Here is a 19,724-nt window from a genome sequence, read left to right as displayed (position 1 = left end):
AAATTGATCCCGCGTTCTGTCGCAATCGATCCAAAAATCGAACAGAACGTATCCTGTCCCTTGTAGCTGAAGAATTAAGCCTGAAAACTTGAGATTCGTTAAATAAAAGGAGAAATAGCAAAGCCAAAGTGGTTAGTTTTCTGAGAACCGTGACGCACCTCTCAAGGGTGCGTCGTAATGTGTCCCTTCGCATGATTTAATTGCTTTCCTCGCCCTTTTATAAATTGTTAAACTATTAAATCTGATTGTTCTATCACACCTAATAAAGATAATATTTTGGGAAATCGAACTATCATGCTAGGTCCCTTAAAACACTCTAAATCAGATAATCGCGATCGATCTAGTATTATGTGTTGCATATTGTTAAAATCAATTCAGATTAGTTTAATAGTTAACGCATGTCCCTTCAATTATTTATGCTGAGCTAGTAAGGATATCCTGCCTCTGGAGTTATCGAAGAGCGAATACTCCTCTCGGTAGTTACAGTCCCCCGAACCCTCAATCTCTACCTTGCGGGTGTACGTTGAGAGATCCCCACACCAGGGATCACAAGAGAACCTATGGCCGTCGTGGTCAAACATAATTGCACTCCCTTTATGTCACGATAACCGGGTTTTGTCAGTTTTTCTCATTGTCGTTAAAAACTAAATGGCGACTCCTATATTACTAGTCAATTGGGTGTAAACTCACAGGAAATCCAATTACACTTGATTTGGCAAAAAGAAACGTCACGCTCACGAGGGACGAGGTCACGCATTAGCCTCGTGCTTTTTCGACCCCCCGCCACAGTGGCGACTCTACTGGGGAAAGTGAAGGAAATACTCGTGCTCGTAGGTAATCAAAATAGCCGAAGGGTGAAACGATCCTACCCCGCGTTTATTTCCCCATCAAGTTGGGACGACCTGAAAATCAGCATATTAATGTGAACGGACAGAACCGCATAACGAATCTTGGCTCCCTTGGGATGTTTCATCTCGGGAGTTGGGACTAAGGATACCCATCGCCAACCGGGGGGTGCATACGCTTCGAATGTTGTCCACTCGGCACTTTCGCTAGTAGTACACCCGTCCCAAACCCAATCGCTCGCCCACTAGGTCCCTCTCATTGGTGCATGCCCCCTTGGCTTACATCGTGATTGGCCTCTTGGGCGAAATTCGTCTGTTGAAGGCACTACCTCGACCGGGGCATGTGTTGGATCTGCGATAGAAGCGGTACCAAGCCGGCGCAAATACTACCCATAGAAGCCTATCATAAACTACATGACATATTATTATTTTGCCTCATGATGTAATGTTAGTTATGTGTAGCGAAATATGTGATTGTGTGTGACAAATAATGCTAGAAAACCAACGACCTTAAAAATTGCCCAAACATTCATAAACCAATTGGCCAAAGAGTTATACCAAGATATGTGTTCCGCAAACCCGAACGATCGCCACAAAAATAAGCGACGCTCGGGATGGCCCGTAACGAATCCCACAAACGCTGCACAACGCGTAAAGGACGTTATTAGGCAAGCACGCAAAATCAAAGTCGCATAAACAAAAACTATATGCAAACAAGAAACGCCCCTGGCTGCGCGCCAATATTTCTCACGCCCTTCGCTGGGCGCTGAAGTTGCTGCCCGGCCTTTTGGTCAGGCGCAGCAGCCTCGGTGCCCGCGTAAAAAAAATATACGTAGCAAAAAAAAACTTTTCGTAAAAATTGCTGCAAGGGCGTATGAAAAGGCACTCGATTCTAAAAGCGACTAAAAAATAAAAATAAATAACTCTTTCACTAGTAGAAAAAACCTTTATTGCAGCCCCCTTGTTGAAGGGGGCATAGAAAAATACGCTTCAATAACCAATCGGTCAACGCGGGTCAAACATCATAAAGGGTTGTTGAAGCGAACATTTTTTTTGTTCGCTTCAAAAGCAATTGTTGAAGGGGGCATTAAATGTTCGCTTCAACAGATAATAATCGCATATACTCCAACTTTTAATTCTCTCTCCTCCTCATTTCTTCTGTTAGCGTGAAAGAGTCATTTCTCTCTCTCCTCTCCTCTCCTCTCTCCCGGTTCAAAACTCCTCAAACCATCCGCCCCTTTCCATGGGAGGTATATCTTCTCTCCCTCTCCCTCTCCCTCTCCCTCATTCTCTACAATTTCAAAGAAGGTGTCTTCATAAACACCCTCGATTTCGTCTCTTTTTCTCTCCTCTTTCAACATTTTATCTTCGTGTTAGATCTAAAAATTTCAAGCGAAAATGAAGGAATTTCAATCCACACCGGTCAAGCTGATATCCAGGTCGAAAATTCTTGCTGGTAGCTTTACTCTCTCGAGCATGGTATTCAGGTATAACCTCTTTTCTTCTCTCTAGATCTATCGTTTCTGCTTTCTTTTTTCTTAATTTTATGTTGTTATTGCAAAAAATTGATGTTATGAGTGTTGAATTTGTTCAATTTGAACTTTTGATGCCGCATTTCGGTATATAGTGTAGATATATGATGTTATGTTGTTTTTAATTGGTTAAATATAATTTTTGATGCCTCGATGCATAATGTGAAGATCTGTATTTGAAATTTATTAAGTTAGGGGTTTCGATATTTGCAATAATCGCAATTAAGGTTTATTTCAATAATTTTCCTCTTTTACGCTTCTAATTTGCATACTGAATTTCTTCGTTATTCATATTAATATAATAAGTCGACATCATAGTATCTGGAATTGAATTGGGTACTTTCAGGCTTAGGACTGTAAGGAGAAGTAGGGACTCAGTAACTCACACTTGCTATTAAGCTTTTAGAGTAATCTTCAGTTCTTTGCGTGTTATTTTGCATTCCTTGACTATCTTTAACAGAAGCAAGCACCCAGAAGTTGTAAACATCTGCTGTCTCTGTTAGCTATCTGTGTCATAAAGACCTAAAATAAGGTGAACTAACATGCCATGACAAGGGATAATATGGTGGACAAGGCTTCTTAAGGAAGCTAAAACTACTTTGGTGACATCTGTTTTCTTGCATAGGTAAAATGAACCATCCTTAGTTCATGTACTGCAGCAAACACCTCACACGTACATACCCACGTGAGTAGACTATGACAGCCTCTGTGCCCCTTACCGCGTTCAATACTTATCAAGACGTGTTCTTTGTGTCCACAATGAAGAATGATGTTAAATCCCAAATGAGAAGTTGAAGCGCTATAGATGTGGGTCATATAGGAACAGTGATAGAGAAATAACAGTAATCGCCCAATCGGGAATTTTGTCCTGACGGAAGTGGGGCCTACCTCATTTTTCCCAACAATTTGGCCCCAATGTGATAATTAGTTAATTACCAGTACTAAAGTAAAATAAGTAATTAAGGGGGGTGGCCGGGGACTGGGCCCCAATATATTTGGAAAACACGTATATGATTGCTTGTGGCTGTAAGTTGTCAGTCATGTATAACAGATGTGTGTTTAAATTATTGCATTGAAATTTTTGCCGTTATCATATAGATGTTCCTGCAACTAGTGTACCCTATAAGATAAATCCTGCTATTCAGCTGTATTGAGAAATTATATAGTAGCGTAGCTTATATATTGTAATCTTGTTGTAGTTAATTATCATTCAAATGCCAACTTGGTATTATGTTTTCTGAGGCTGTCAGGGTTGGTTTTAAACTTATTAGTACTTTGATTATTCTCTCCTTACGCTTTGTCTGGTGTGTGTTAAAAAGCTAGCAATACATGGAGATCATGACAATGTTTAGTGGCAATATAACAACACATTACGAGTTCTGTGCTAGTCATTTTATGGTGGATTAGAAAATCCAAGTTGATTGCTGTACTTAGAGTTAATCATTTTAAGAATCTTCACTCAATCTCAACAAGAACATTTCAAGTCAGAGTGTACTGGATATATTGATGTGGTGAAACAAAATTTGTAACTACTTCTGGTTTGGTCCTGTTTGTCTGTGTTTTGGTCTTTAGTTGCTAGCATTTCTAACTTAGAAAACTTAACTCTGGATTGTGTCATGGTGAAACTGTTCTGGGAACCGGTCACCATATAAGTGCTGGTGCTGTATCATGCATGTTTATGCTCTTATTAATAGGCTAGAGCCTAAGTCTAATGTATCACACATTCGCTTACTTTATCATGGGAAAAACTTCTTAATGTTTAAAGACTTTGGGTTTGGATAATGCAAATTTTGTTATTTACAGTCTTTCCAATTTTGATTACATTCTTAAAGTCCCGCAACTAGGAATTAGAGCTCCTAGCCTCCAACATTTTACAGTATATAATGTTCTCAACACCAAACCACGAAATAGTGTGGCCTTGCTGATGTAGGATTTTGAATGGGCAAGATATGTTTTTTCCACTAGTGTTTCGTGAATTGTTGGATGTTAGACCTTAAAAACACTTGAACAAATGTTGGTTTGATATTGTGAACTTGTATTAGAACTTGTTTGTGATTGACATGGTTATATTTTGATATTGTGACAGTTGCTCTGATGTTCCTAAGTTGATCCTTTTTGGCTGAATTTAAACATGCAATATTAAACATGAATCTTATGGTGTTCTTCTTTTTGGTATTGCTGCATAGAAAACGTCATTTGAACAACAGATGATAATTGCTAGAAATATCCAGAAAGGTCCAGCCAACCAAGTGATAAGATTGTGAGTTATACATTCCCCCGTTTATATATCTCGGCATATATGGAAATTCAGCACACGGTAATAACAGGGATTTCATCTCCTTATACAAATTCAGTTAAGATGGGTTTTTTCCGGATAAGGTTTGAGACTTGAACTTTTTCCCCCTTGATTATCTTCCCTTCGAAGTTAGGTTCTTGGTATTTGGTTGAGCTGTAAAATCAGAATGCAGGATATACTCATAACGTTCTTTCGAGATAGTTTTTATCAGTGCACTAAAAATGAGAGAGCGAGTGATAGTATATCAGATATAGATCAGTGTTTGTCTTCGTTTTTTTTGTTTTTTTACCCTTTTAACATGTAACGACCAAATCTAGTCGAATTTCATGTACTCATTACGTAAATTTACTTTGGTTATTTATCGTGTACTCATTACGTAAATTTACTTTGGTTATTTTGTCCTCAGATTTTGCCCGCCCCAATTTTATGCTCTCTGAACAAGCTTCATTTTCTTGTTTTATGAATTTGACTTGTTCTGTTGTCAAACTTTTAGTTCAGTTTTGTACCTTAGTTTTTCCTTTTGATTACCGAAGTCTGAACTGCAGCTTTATCTTAGTCTTGAATGGTCTTGTGCTTTTTGCTTATGTAATTGTGTTCTTAGCTTAATGTGTATAAATTGTAGGCACTATAGGTTATCCGTGAGCTTAAGCAGAAATTAAAAGTTCATTTCAAAACTCTCTTTTTCCCGTAATAAACTAATTTCAACTGATATATAGTCCTGCATATGTAACTAAATTGATACACAGGAATGGCTCAACTGTCACTATACTCTTTTTCTTATCTATGTTCTTCGTTGCAAGTACTTGACCAACCAGTTGCTTGAGGCTCCTTCATTTCTTATAGAATTGTGTGGCTGTGTCACAACTGTAAATCACAGTATTCTTATATATAACAGATGTATTCTTATAGAATTGTGTGGTTGACAGCTGCGTAAATGACTAAAATTTATTTTTCAATTGTTCAAATTTAGGAACATATTTACATAATATCTGCAATCAAATGTACATAATGCATAGATCTTCTCTGGGAGTTTGGGGTTTATTTATTTTACTCTATGCATTATCTATAGTATGTTTTTGACTGGTTCATCTAGCTATTCTTGTTTCTTGAGGTTTTATGTTTTTTATTCCACTATTTGCATTTTTCAAGAGATTAGTATGAAGATATTGAGTTGCTTAACTTGCTTTGTACGTTTCACCAGGAGTTAAATCAAAGAGAGCAAGAAGACTCTTTAGATGAAGGTCTCCTTTCAGAAGTCAATGCACAACTACGGCAAGTGAGTTGTCTTTTCGTTTTTGTGAAATTTTTCGATCTTCTTCTATTTGATGGCTGAGAACTGTACCTTGTTACTGTAATATGGCCACGTAAATGTAAACCAACCGTTTTTAATAGAATTCATAGAAAAGACTTGTAAGTATGTCTTATGTGCTGTGTCCCATTGAGGCCAACTTGTCACGTGACGTGGTTTAACCTTCGATACACGTTAAGGTGTATCATAAAGTGACAAGTTTAAAATCTTCATATGTTGATTCGGTGCATGATTTACTTTCTTCATGTTGGAGTCTCAATCTAAAATGTTTATAAATTGTCAATGTCATGGGAAAGTTGTGGGTATTGTAGTCATTCATCTTTCCTTGCAGGCGAAAGAAGATGTGGACAATCCAGGAAGAGAGGATGACCCTTATTTTCACGAGTAGTAAGAGAGGAAGAGCGTCAAGGAACAAAATGTTGCCGCTTAAGTGTTGTCCCTCCCTTTTGTAAAAATAGAATTGTAGATTCAAAGATTATTTTTGTGTGAATTTATATTGTAAAATTACATTAAACAGTATTATTTCAATATTAATGTGAATGAAGTATTTATTGTTTACAATTGTCTATTTTATGAGTATTATGGTTCTTCTATTACCTAACAAAGAAAATTAAAGCAGAATATTAGTGGTAGTAGCCCAGCTTATGTGATGTTGATTAATATTTAAGACTGCTAGTTGGGGCGGGCAACACAATGTTTGCCTCAACAGGCTTGTCTGTTGAGGGGGGCAATTTAATGTTCGCCTCAACAGGCTTGCCTGTTGAGGGGGGCAATTTAATGTTCGCCTCAACAGGCTTGTCTGTTGAGGGGGGCAATTAGTTGTTCGCCTCAACAGACTTGTCTGTTGAGGGGGGCTTTCAAATGCCCGCCTCAACAAATATCTTTTTGAGGCGGGCCAAGCCCGCCTCAACAGATCTCTGACCTTTTGAAGCCCCCTCTGTTGAAGCGGGCCATGTTCGCCTCAACAAGCCCGAAATGCCCCCCTCAACAGGGGTTTTTTCCACTAGTGTTTGTGTCGTTGTTAGGCCTCCTACGATGACAATGCTCGGCACCAAAACCGAACATGCTAATAACTATGAATGTCACACGGGCAAGTGTTTCGAAAATCCAAAGAATGACCAAAAGAAAAACCAAAAAGTGTACCAACAAAAGAAAGAGAGAAAAAACCAATAGAGAGAGTCAAAAGTCTAGACTAAGTAATGCTCGAAACTTTGGGGCCTAAACATTAGCTTATCTTATGAATAGGGCTGGTCCTGCCACTTGGTGCCGATCTGAAAATCAAAGGTTATGGCGTCTCGAAGATACATCACCAACACCAGGCTTAGTGACTCCAAGCTCCGTCCGTCATCCCTCATTTCAAGGATCTTCGCTTCCCCAACCTCGATTCGCACCCTCAAACATGTCCATCGAAGAATTGCGAGACCAGATGGCCCAAATGACCCAACTTATGAGCCAACTGAAAATGGAAAACGAAGCCTTAGCAGCTGCGCAAGCCAAAAATGACCTCGATAACGAGAAGATGATTGAAAAAATGGTCCTACAGCAAACCATGGGGAGCAAGTACTTCTCCCTCGATCCTGAACCTTTTCCTGGAAAACTACCAGAAAAGTTTAGTTCATCTGACTTACCAAAGTTGAAAGCCACGGACAATCCCCGTGATCATCTGTTGAGCTTCGTGAATGCCATGAACTTGAAAGGCGTGGACAAGTCCATGTATTTGCCTGCCTTTCCTTTGTCCTTGGAACCTGTGCCGCTCAAATGGTACTACCACCAGGACCCTAAGCTCTTCCCAACTTGGGAAGACTTTGTCAATGTCTTCATCAAGCAATACTTGTCGAACATGGATTTTCAAGTCACCATGCGCGAGCTGGAAGTCCTCTTCCAAAAGAAAAATGAAGGTTTCACAACCTACTTTGCTAGATGGAGGGACCAGGCGGCCCAACTAATCAATAGGCCTCCCGAAACAGAATTGGTCCAAAAATTCATTGACAACCTGGACCCGGCTTACAGACAACACCTTAGGTACCTGGGACTTGACACTTTCAAAAGAGTTTATGATGTGGGAATAAATATCGAGGATGATCTCGCAAAAACAATACAAAGCAAGCCCGCATACAAAAGCAACACCTACAACAGGGGCAACACATCTCAAGCCCAAGAAGTCCATGCCGTAGAGGAGACTCCCGCCCAAAGAAGCCCTGGAAGATGGGTCCGAGACCGAAAGTTTGCCCCACTCGGGTCAACTTTGGTACAAGCCTTCGAAAGACTAACCAATCAAGGAAAGTTGAGGCCTGTAGGCCCCACCCGTGACCCTCCTGTCAAGAGAAAATATTAGGTCGAAGGTACTTACTGCAAATTCCATCAAGGAAATGGGCATGACACTGAAAACTGCTGGAATCTAAAAAACACGATTCAGGACATGATAGAGGATGAAGTAATACCTCTCCCTAACGTTGCCAAACCCAACAACAACAAGAGCCCACTCGCCTCTTGTCACATCTCTCTCGACCAACCAGAAAATGAGAACTTCAACCCTACGGTGTACATCACACCTCAAGGTGCACCACTCGCTGTGGTCCCTATGGATCGAATCGAGAGAGAAGTGTGTGGTGTGTGGGATGATGATGCTGAAGATGTCTACCTATCTCAAGTATCGGGCCAGGACCTCTTTACCGAAACTTGGCCCAGGTATGCTCTCATTGACACCACCCCTCAGGAACCCAAAGTCGAAAATCTCACCCGATCCGGAAGGATATACCAACCGGATATTCACCCACCTCCCGTGGACGATATCCCAGTCAAACAAACTCCTGAGAATGGACGGTACGCCACCGTCGCAGAAGTCATTGAAAATCCTCTCTTGAAGCAATTGAAAAGAACTAAGGCCGAGATTACCATCTGGGATCTCATGTGTACTTCAAAGGAACATCGCGAAAAACTTATTCGCTCACTTGACCTCATCTCAGTGCCTACGGATATCACACCTGACTCATTGATTAACCACGTCACAAGAGATGCTGGAGAAAAAGCAATAGTTTTTACTGACGAAGACTTGCCCAAAGAGGGAGGTGCCCACAATAAGGCCCTCTATCTAGTGGTTGGATGCAAGGGACAAAACATCCCCCTAGCGCTCGTAGATAACGGTTCGGCAGTTAATGTTTGCCCATTGCGAACCGCCCATTGCTTGGGGCTAGGAAACGATGACTTCCAAACCTCCACGCAAGGAGTACGAGCTTATGATAACTCTCGAAGGCCTGTGTTGGGAAAAATCAACCTTACAATCCAAACCGGGCCTGTGGCACGCACCACGGAGTTTCAAATAATCGACATCAAACCCACTTTCAACCTCCTCTTGGGGCGCCCTTGGCTCCATGACTTAGGAGGTGTGGCTTCTACCTTGCACCAAATGGTTAAACTTAACCATAACGGGGTAATTCTGGAAATCCGCGCCCCTCCTCTCGACATCAGTTGTACTATGGTTGGAACGGCCGAAACCGCAGACGACCTTTACGGTTTTCAAATGGAAGAAGCCATCCAGTTCATCGAGGACTATGATCCAGCATTCCTAGACCCGCACGCATCCCGAGTCATCCCTAAAATGCTGTTAGCTCAAGGTTATTTCCCAGGAACCCCATTGGGCATAAGGAAGAAGGAATGCACGTTCCATCCTCTACCCAACAAATCTACTCCCTTTGGCCAAGGCTATGAACCAACGGAGGAAGATATTGCTGACCGCTTGTCTGGGCTACGCCTTAACAAGGCCAAACAAACCACCCTTCTTCCCCCGTATCAAAGAACCCTTAACGAAATGTTCGTTCGGGAAGGAGAAGAACACCCATGTTGTGATTTCCCTGAACCCTTCGTTCAGGATGGCTTGCTAAAACCCGGATTTGAAATTTTCCATGACTGCCACACCTTGGATGAGGCACTTCACCTCACCAAGACCAAAAAAGCTGAAATATTGGACAACCAGGCTCTATGGACATTTTTTAACGAATCGAGGCCTATGGAGGACGAGACTATGATGACTACCATAGCTTTACAAGATGAAGGTTTCGATCTAACCCGGTTAATCTCTCCTGCATCAACACTAGAAGAGGCCGAGAACGGATGGGTGAAGACATGTCAGTGGGTCAACACAAAGGGAATAGAATTCAAGATGAGTACCGGCGAAGGACCAAAGTTTTACGAGACTAAACCCAGGGCTTGAGCCATATAGAGCACCTTAGTAAAAAAGCGCCTAGTAGTTCTTTAGATTGAAAAAAAAATAAAGGCTTTAGATGGTCCTAAGACCCCTTAGAATATAGGCTAATTTTGTTTCAGTGTGTTTTCCTTACTTTCCAAATTAATAAAGGCGTAAGATTTCTCCTAAAAACTTTTATTCTAACACTAAATAAGCACCAAACGTACTTGCAAATACAAAAACAAAGAGGCGGCCCACTCTAGGCCCAATAAACAAGGCCCACTCGGTCTTGAATCGTGACATCAAAACTCATCCAAAAAAAAATCCCCAAAATAAGCCACACTATCATATTGCCACAACATGAGGTTCTAAGCCATGCAACCCAAAGAAATCAAAAAGGAAATCAAATTCAAACAATACAAATGTTGCTCAAGAAAAAAACTCATAAAAAATAAACACCGCCCCCCGCATCAACACGCACCTCAGCCCACTCAAAAAGCCTACACAAAGATCTTCATATCTTCCACACACTAACCCCATTCTCAAAACCGTTTCGAGTCACGAATAGAAAAAATTAATCCGGACAAAAATGCGTCTCACGCTAACAGTCAAAAAAGCCTTCGAAATAGCGTCAAAATTGATTTTAATACGAGTAAAAAAGTAAAACACAAAACAAAGAGAAAAGAAATAAATGCAAGAACATGTGAAGCAAAGCGTCAAAAAAGAACCGCCCAGAAATCATTTTCAGCGCCCAGGGATGGGCGCCGAAATCTTTGACGCCCCAGCCTGGGCGTTGAAACTCTCTGCCTGCCTAATTTTTTCCAGAAGTGCTCGTCATTTTATCCGCACATAACGGAAAAATAACGAACACTTGGGGGGGGGGTACAACACGTATTCAAATATGCGTACAAAAAATTCAGATATGCGTACAAAAAATAGCCGTACAAAAAACACATGGAATTTCATTTCTATGTACAGATACGCGGCTTACGGCAAAAACATCAGACTAAAATAATGATAATACTTCACTCATTTTACCAATTAAATAATATGTTTCCACCTCAGGGCATATCTATTAAAATTCGGCATCCTAGAATTTATTCTAGCTAGAACTACGCGCGACCTGATTCTAACAAAGATACGTAGGCAATCCTATTTATGGATTCGGTGCAATCAAGTAAAAAACATATATACGCTGTGCAAAAGTGTTAGACATATATAAAATGAAAAAAGAGGAGAAGCAAAAAATGAAAGTAAAAATAAAAAAAAAAACGCCTTTATTAAAAAATGATAAGAAGGAAAACAAAAGTGCTAAGGAATGAAAAACAAACGCAACTGAAATAAATAAAGGGCACCTACACCCTAGCAAGAACTACACTACTCTAGTTCTTCCGGATCATCAAATAAAGTCTTGTAGAGGGCAATGTTCGCGGGGTCCACCTCCACAGGTTTCTGCACTGCCCCTATATCAATCTCCATAAGAACCGGCTCCTGGACACTAACTTCCAAAGATGCCGAGGCTTCAGAAACATTCTCAGTTTGAACAGTTTTAGCCTGCTCAGCCTCAAGGGCACAGACAATGGTGGGGGAAGGATTATCAACATCAACTGGATTAGTCACTGGTTCTACTAGCAGTTGAGCTTTCCTAACCCATACATTGTTCCGGCGACGATCTCCGCGAGAGCTTGCATTTCTTTTAGCAACAGCAGGCCCCTTCATGTTAGGCATCTTCTTAGGCCTAGAAATGGAACGGGGAGGAACTTCCTTTCGCTTTCGATCAGGACGAGCTTTCACAGTCTTAATACCATGGGTGCGAGGATTGGCAGAATCACGGCCCTCATACCTAACCCGAATACGTGGTATCAAAAGCTCAGCCGGCTCTCCATTTCGAGCCTCGGTCCTCACAGCTTTATCATCGGAACTCATCCACAACTTGTAGTTTTCAGAAAGACCCACAAAGCCATTTGTAGCCACGGCCCAACGCGGGAGACCATCATAATACTTAGCCCATGCTTGAACCCGTGCTTGTGAAAAGGCCGCTACTTTAGGTGGTACTGTATCGGAAAAGGGGATAGTCTGCCTTAAGCCGTATTGACGCATGACTCGGTAAGGAAAGATATAAATGGGCCGAGATAGCCCCAACAAAGAAACATAAACCGACACATCAGAACCCCCGGTCATAGTAGTCGAACCCCACCACGGTACCACCCACTTAATAGAACAGATACCATGAGTAAAAAAGGAAGCCCACTCGGCCTCGTCCTGGCCTCGGTGCAAATACTTTTGGTTACCCAAGGCTATAGGGCGATAATTCTTAGGATCGCCAGGAGTTTCTAAAAGCCTAAGTCGTTCCATGAGCCAAATCTGCAAAAAATGGGTACGATCAGATAAAAAAAAATAACAAATAAACAAACGAAACCTGGGGCGCAGTTTCAACGCCCAGGACCAGGCGCCGAAAATACTAACGCCCAGCCCTGGGCGCTGAAACTCAGCTCCAGGCAGGACGAGTAAAAATATGTAAAAAAATATATATGTGCGCAAAGGAAAGGTCGATTACCTGCAGCAATAGGGGGCTCCCCTTAAAATATTCAGATTTGGCATTCTTCTTCAACTCATCCGCACTCAGAAAAGTCTCGGCGACAACCAACGGCATAATAGAATAGCAACTTTCCATCTGGCTAATCAAAGGGATCAACCTTATGTCACCGAACTCACCATTGTTATTCGACAGCAAATAATGATTCAACAAGCAAAATAAAAGGGCTCGAATGTTCAATTTCTGTTCGGTCATATTTTTACTAGGCCTAAAGTGATGTTTTACAAGCTTTGCCAAATTAACCTCATCACCTACAACAATCTCAGCGAGCATGTTAGCATCTAGTCCTAGGAAAGCCCCTATGGTTGTTTTACCCTCTTCAATGGTGCCAGGGGTGGCAGGAGTAGCATTAGTAGGATAACCAAGGATCGCAGCAAATTCCTCTGGCAAAGGACATATTTCATTGCCCCGAAAGCCAAAAACATGGTGATCGGAATCTCAAAAGCTCAGGGCTGCATACAGAAAGTTATAATCAATATTAATTTGTTGTAAGCCAAAAAGTGCCTCTAAATGGTATTCCTTCAACAAAGCCTTTTCTGTAGGAGTAAGGGCTCTTAGCCAACGCCTAACAGCTCGTTGGAGGGAGAAGGGAGGAATCGACATGACAAAAGTGAAGGAAATAATGCCCTTGGTCCAAGTATGCATTCTATGTTAAGTCTAATAAATGCGGTTCAGTATTAATTAACAAGTTAATAATTCAGTGAGATCAAGTGAGCTGAATGCCTAGCTAGAGGCCGCTTCAGTTCAAGTGGAATTAATGATATTAATCCACAGCTTACTCTTGACTGAACCCGTAGGGTCACACAAATAGTACGTAAACGGATCAAGTATTTAATGGCATTAAATACTCCATCTATGAATATTCGGAACCGACGGATCTTGGTTTCAGTGGGAGCTAAGATCGTCACAGGCAAGAAATGAATACTCCGGAAACGATGATATTGCCGGAAACGGAAATATGGATCGTATCGGAAATATGAATATTATCCAAGTCGTAGATGTTGCCGGAAACGGAAACATGGTACGTATCGGAAAATATTATTGGAAATGGAAATATTACCAGAATCGGAAATATTGCCGGAAACGGAAATATTGTCAGAATCGGAAATATTGCCGGAATCGGAGAATAATTCCGGAAACGGAAATATTAAATATTTGTTCGAAACGGAAATTAATTCCGGAATCGGAAATATTAAATATTGTTCGTATCGGAAATAGATTCCGGAAATGGAAATTTAATCGGAAGCGTATCGTACGAATTAGCATCGGACGAGGCTTGCCGGACGAAGGCCCAGCACGAAGCCGGGGCCATCGCCCAGCAAGCATGCGCGCCACAAGCCCAGCCAAGGCAGCGCCCAGGCCTACCGCAAGGCAGGCCCAGCGCGCGCCAAGGGCCACGGCTGCGTGGGCCGTGTTGCGCGGGGCTGCTGCTCGCACACGCATGGGCAGCCCTTGTGGCTGCCGTGTGTGTGTGAGTTTGTGCTCATGCGTGATTCCTGAATCTACAAGAGTCAGTGTATGATTAAATTTCTATTCCTAATTGGATAAATTAATTAAATAGAATTCATGTAGGATTCTAATTCCAATTAATTCGCATCCTACTAGGATTACGATTCCTTTTCCATAACTCTATAAATAAAGGCCTAGGGGTCATAATTTATACACAAGTTTCAAAGTATTCAAAAGTGAGTTTTTTGAGAGAAAATTAAAACACATCTTGCTCCAAAAGTGCCGAAATTTTCTAGTACCTTAAGGGCGATTCTAGTTGGTCAATCTTAAGGCGGATCCGGACGTGCTGTGGACTATCTACGGAGGGACGACACTTGGAGTCCTAAAAGACTTGTTCTTGTTCGGTTCGGGCGCAGCTAGGGAGGGCACGCAACAAAGAGTATGCATCTAAATTATGCTATATGATTATGTGTAAATAATATGTTGTCCTGGGTTAATGGTTGTTTCCGCATGATCTATGTAATGTCATATGTATCATAACCTAACAGTGGTATCACGAGCCCCTTATTATTTTCATAATCTAAATTGCATGAACATGGTTAAATATTACAAATTTGCAAGAATTAAAAGGGGTGATTAATTTTCGTAATTGTTAATTAATTGCAAATTGCGTTTATTTAATTATATGTTCGCAGTTTTTTCGGCAGTTTCTTCATTACTCATCCGAATTGAGTGATTTTTGTGTCAATTCCGCATGTAAAAGGCATTCTAAAATTTTGACAAAAAAGTATTTTTCTGCCGAACCCAGAATTCTCAAATTCGAAGCCTAGCTATGACTTTTCGAAGGTTTTAGTTTTTCGAATGCAAAATTTCGTAAATTTAAGATGTTAAATTAAATATTTGCGATTCCTGTTGATAAATCTTGAATTTTTGATTGACCTACTGCATATGTTTAACAAGTTTGAATGCCTAGTCTTGTTAATTATGCAATCTAATTTGTAATTATGATTAATTTGTTGAAAATTAGAATAATTTAGAATTAATTTGATTTTCATAATTAATTGTAATTTAATTAGAAACCTATGATTAAAAACCACCATAAAAATTGTAAATTTACGATAAATTTTAAATTTTTATGACCTAGACTTGAATCCATAACAATCGGAAATCAATTGGATAATAAATTTTCGATTTTTTCGCCCTAAAATTATGAAATTAATAATATTTATTAATTTGTCATTAATTTTAAATATAAATTTTAAATTTTTATGCGATTCGTTCAAATAACTTGCACGCACGAAGCAATGGACGCTTCGTGTTACCCTTAAGGGGTGTTGTATAATGCGGGCATGCGACGACGAGCAAGGGAGCTCGTCGCCCGTGCGGCACGAATGCAATGAGCAAGGGCGTAGTGCACGAGCACAAGGCAGCAGCCCTACCTTGTGTCGTGTGCCACGAGCAATGAACGAATGGGCATGGGCGAAGGGCGAGCCAAGGTAGTCGCGTGTGGGCAGCAAGCGAGCTGCGCCACAACGCGCGCTGCCTCGCACAAGTGCGCGCAGCCTCGCGCGCAGCGAGCGCAAGCTCGCGTGCCACGAGCGCTGCGCCCAGCACTGCTCGCGCGCGCAGCGCGCGATGTCGCTCGCCCAGCGAGCGATGTCGCGCCCCAGCGAGCGATGGCTCGCGCGCGCAGCGCGCGATGTCGCTCGCCCAGCGAGCGATGTCGCGCCCCAGCGAGCGATGGCTCGCGCGCACAGCGAGCGAGCCAGCGCGCCCAGCGAGCGATCTCGCGCGCGCGCACTGCGAGCGATAGCTCGCGTGCGATGGGGCGCTGTGCGGAGGCTTGCGATAGGACAGCAGCAGCTATGCGACGAGCGCATGAGCTGCGCGCACATAGCCAGCAATGGCTGCGTGCGTACGGCCCATGGGCGTGCAACGCATAGGGTGTTTGCGTCACGATTAGATCGTTTTGAATGTTTAATTTGAAAATTTCAGTTCACGTAATTTTAATTAATTTTAAAATTAATAATTTGAATTAATTTCTTGGATTTTAATTTTGAATATTATAATTATAATAAATGGAATTTATTCTAATTATTTTACTAAAATTAAAATCATGAATTAATTTAAATGCGACTGAAATTAAATTAAATTTTTGGATTCAATTATAAATTTATATGAGCTTTAAATTTTAATTAAATTTGTATGTTTCCGGTTAGACTAGAAATACAATTTTATGTTTAAAATTAGTAAAGCATATGAATTTATTGGTTTGAGTGGGAGCGCTTTTTAGTCATAAACTCTTGATTAGGTCTACAAATCCTTAAGGTTAAAACAACTCGATTAGAATTAATAAGGACTGAATAATTGGTAGATTATTGGTGCCCTTGATTAATTGCTGCAAATGTTTACGTGATGCATAATGTGTTTTACTAACCAGCTATGTGGGCCATTCATGATAATGAATGGGTGAATGGTATATATTGTATATGTACTGTTTTGCAGGTTATGAAGTGACTAGTATGGCCCAAATAGGATAGAAAATATGGTCTGCGTACCATTAATTTGAATGTAATTGGTCTAAAGCACCAAAGTTATTTTTCAATTCAAAATGGTCTGCGTACCATCAAATAGTTGTAATTAGTTATAGCTTATCCTATTTGAAGAAAATGGTGCCTCCCACGGAGATTTTCAAGACGGACTTTGAAGTCAAAGCTTCAAGATGAAGTCGGGCCATACTAGATCACAAATATCTTATGCATGTTTTAAGTTATTTATTGCTTTAAATATGTCTTAAAATGCATGAGATCAAAAGCTTGATTATGTTGCATGATTAAGGATTTTAGTTCACTTAAAATCTAACCAACATAGTAAGAGCCTTAAGTTCCAAACTTAAAAATTGAGTTAAAAGGTGCCATGCCAAAATATACACTTGCTTGGATATCCTTTACATCAATCTAGTAATAGTTTTTCGCTCAGCGAGGTGTTACTTATTGGTCCTAAAGGGGCAAGGTACACAAAAAATTGTGAGTACATGTTAGTTTTGGTGAAACTCAACGATATACGTAAGGAGTCCTTTTATGTCGTGGCAAATTCGATAGGTTTACCTAATAAGTTCTTAGACGTACCTATCAACCAAGAATAGTTTCTAGACTATTAGCAAAAGGCTTTTGCTTACCTAAGATGTTCTAGGATTAAGTCGACAAACTGTGCTTAGTTCTTCAATGATTTTAGGATCTTGGAATCATTTTATTCACACCTGCCGGAACACATAACTTGAATAAAATGCTTAATAAACATTGAATTATGCATGTATGCTAGAATTTAAGTTTATTAAGAGAAACTGTGAATGGTTATTTATTTGTTTATTCTTTTCAATTGTAGTTTTAATATGGCAAACAACAATCAAAACATCATCATGGGTTCTGAGCTTATGGTCAAGCTGAACCTGACAAATTTTCTTGAATGGGAAGCTAAGCTAGTTGAAATAGTCAAACTCAATGGACTTGAGTATGTACTATCACATCCCATGCCAAGCTACTATGCCAGAGACATGACCCCTGAGAGATTTTACGCCTGGGATGCGGATCTCAAAAAGGTTATGAGTCTCATGCTGAACAATATCCCTGATGATTGGGCTAGAAGGTTTGTAGCTTATGAACCTTTTACGCTCATCAAGAATCTGAGGGATATCTGTCGTGGAAGTACGGAGGACAGGGACCTGAACGTCCATGAGTTGATTGAATCAATGTCTGGGCTAAAGGTTAGTTCTCCCAACAGGTGTTATAGGATGGAGGTCCAAGAAACACATGTTCAGCTCCTTCGCACTAAACAGAGGGTAGGCGTCCCACTGAGGTTCCATGTGGATCTTATGTGTTCATATTTTGATCGCCTAAGTCTACTAGGAACACCAATAAGCGAAAGGATGGCAGTCTCTGTCTTGCTCAATTCACTACACAGTGGGTTTGGTCGCTTCAAGCAACAATACCTAAGTGAACCAAGAGAAGAAACAGTTGCAGAATTTATTCACCTTGTCAGAAAGGCTGAAATAGTACTGGACTGTGAAGCCAAAGATTTACTCAAGGCTAGAAAGAGACCATTCAAGAAAGGTGGAAAGTCCAAGGGCAATGCTAAATCAAAGCAGGACAAGTCCACATCAAGCTGTCTTTATTGTGATGGAATAGGCCATTACAAAAGAGAATGTCCAAAGCTAAAGGAAGATCAGAAGAACGGAACAGTCGTTCCATCTTCAGGTATTTTCGTTATAGACTGTATACTTGCTAATTCAACTTCTTGGGTATTAGATACAGGTTGTGGCTCACACTTATGTTCCAATCCACAGGGACTAAGAAGAAGTAGAAAGTTAAGCAAGGGAGAAGTCGACCTACGAGTGGGAAATGGAGCACGGATTGCTGCATTAGCCGTAGGAACTTACTATTTGTCGTTGCCCTCCGGGCTAGTTTTGGAACTGGAAGAATGTTTCCATGTTCCAAGTCTTACTAAAAACATCATTTCAGTTTCTTGCTTAGATGCTAAGGGATTTTCCTTTATAATAAAAGACAATAGTTGTTCGTTTTATTTTAAAGAGATGTTTTATGGATCTGCTAGATTAGTCAATGGACTTTATTTATTAGATCACGACAAACAAGTATATAACATAAATACCAAAAAGGCCAAAAAGGATGATTCAGATCTCACCTATCTGTGGCATTGTCGATTAGGCCATATAAACTTGAAACGCTTAGAAAGACTTCAAAGGGAAGGAATTCTAGAACCATTTGACTTAGAGGATTATGGTAAATGCGAATCATGTTTACTTGGCAAAATGACAAAGCAACCTTTCTCTAAAGTCGGAGAAAGAGCAAATGAACTATTGGGTTTAATCCATACAGATGTATGTGGACCAATGAGTACAAATGCTAGAGGTGGTTTCAGCTACTTTATCACTTTCACTGATGACTTCAGTAGGTATGGTTATGTCTACCTAATGAAGCATAAGTCTGAATCCTTTGACAAATTCAAGGAATTTCAGAGTGAAGTAGAGAATCAATTAGGCAAGAAGATTAAGGCACTGCGGTCTGATAGAGGCGGTGAATATCTGAGCTATGAATTTGATGACCATCTGAAAGAATGTGGAATTCTATCAGAATTGACTCCTCCTGGAACACCACAATGGAACGGTGTGTCAGAACGGAGGAACAGAACCTTGCTAGACATGGTCAGGTCAATGATAGGTCAGGCCGAACTTCCATTAGAATTTTGGGGACATGCACTAAATACAGCTGCACTCACTATAAATAGAGCTCCGTCTAAAGCTGTCGAAAAGACTCCATACGAATTATGGTTTGGAAAACCTCCAAATGTGTCTTTTCTTAAGATTTGGGGATGTGAAGTATACGTCAAACGATTAATTTCAGACAAACTTCATCCAAAATCTGACAAATGTATCCTTGTGGGCTATCCAAAGGAAACAAAGGGGTATTACTTCTACAATACATCTGAGAACAAAGTGTT

The 19,724-nt window shown here is 40.7% G+C and overlaps 1 long non-coding RNA gene across 1 annotated transcript; it reads left to right on the top strand.

Moving 5' to 3' along the window:
- Nucleotides 1–3,409: 3,409 nt before the first annotated feature.
- Nucleotides 3,410–6,339, top strand: LOC130465941 (uncharacterized). The gene is made up of 3 exons (XR_008925963.1): nucleotides 3,410–4,756; nucleotides 5,875–5,949; nucleotides 6,314–6,339. It is a non-coding gene; the product is annotated as an uncharacterized lncRNA (long non-coding RNA).
- Nucleotides 6,340–19,724: the final 13,385 nt, after the last annotated feature.

Source organism: Spinacia oleracea, chromosome 1, assembly GCF_020520425.1.
Source record: "Spinacia oleracea cultivar Varoflay chromosome 1, BTI_SOV_V1, whole genome shotgun sequence".
NCBI classification, from domain to species: domain Eukaryota; kingdom Viridiplantae; phylum Streptophyta; class Magnoliopsida; order Caryophyllales; family Amaranthaceae; genus Spinacia; species Spinacia oleracea.
Note: the sequence above shows the minus strand (reverse complement) of the source record. Positions and strands in the feature narration are given on the sequence as shown.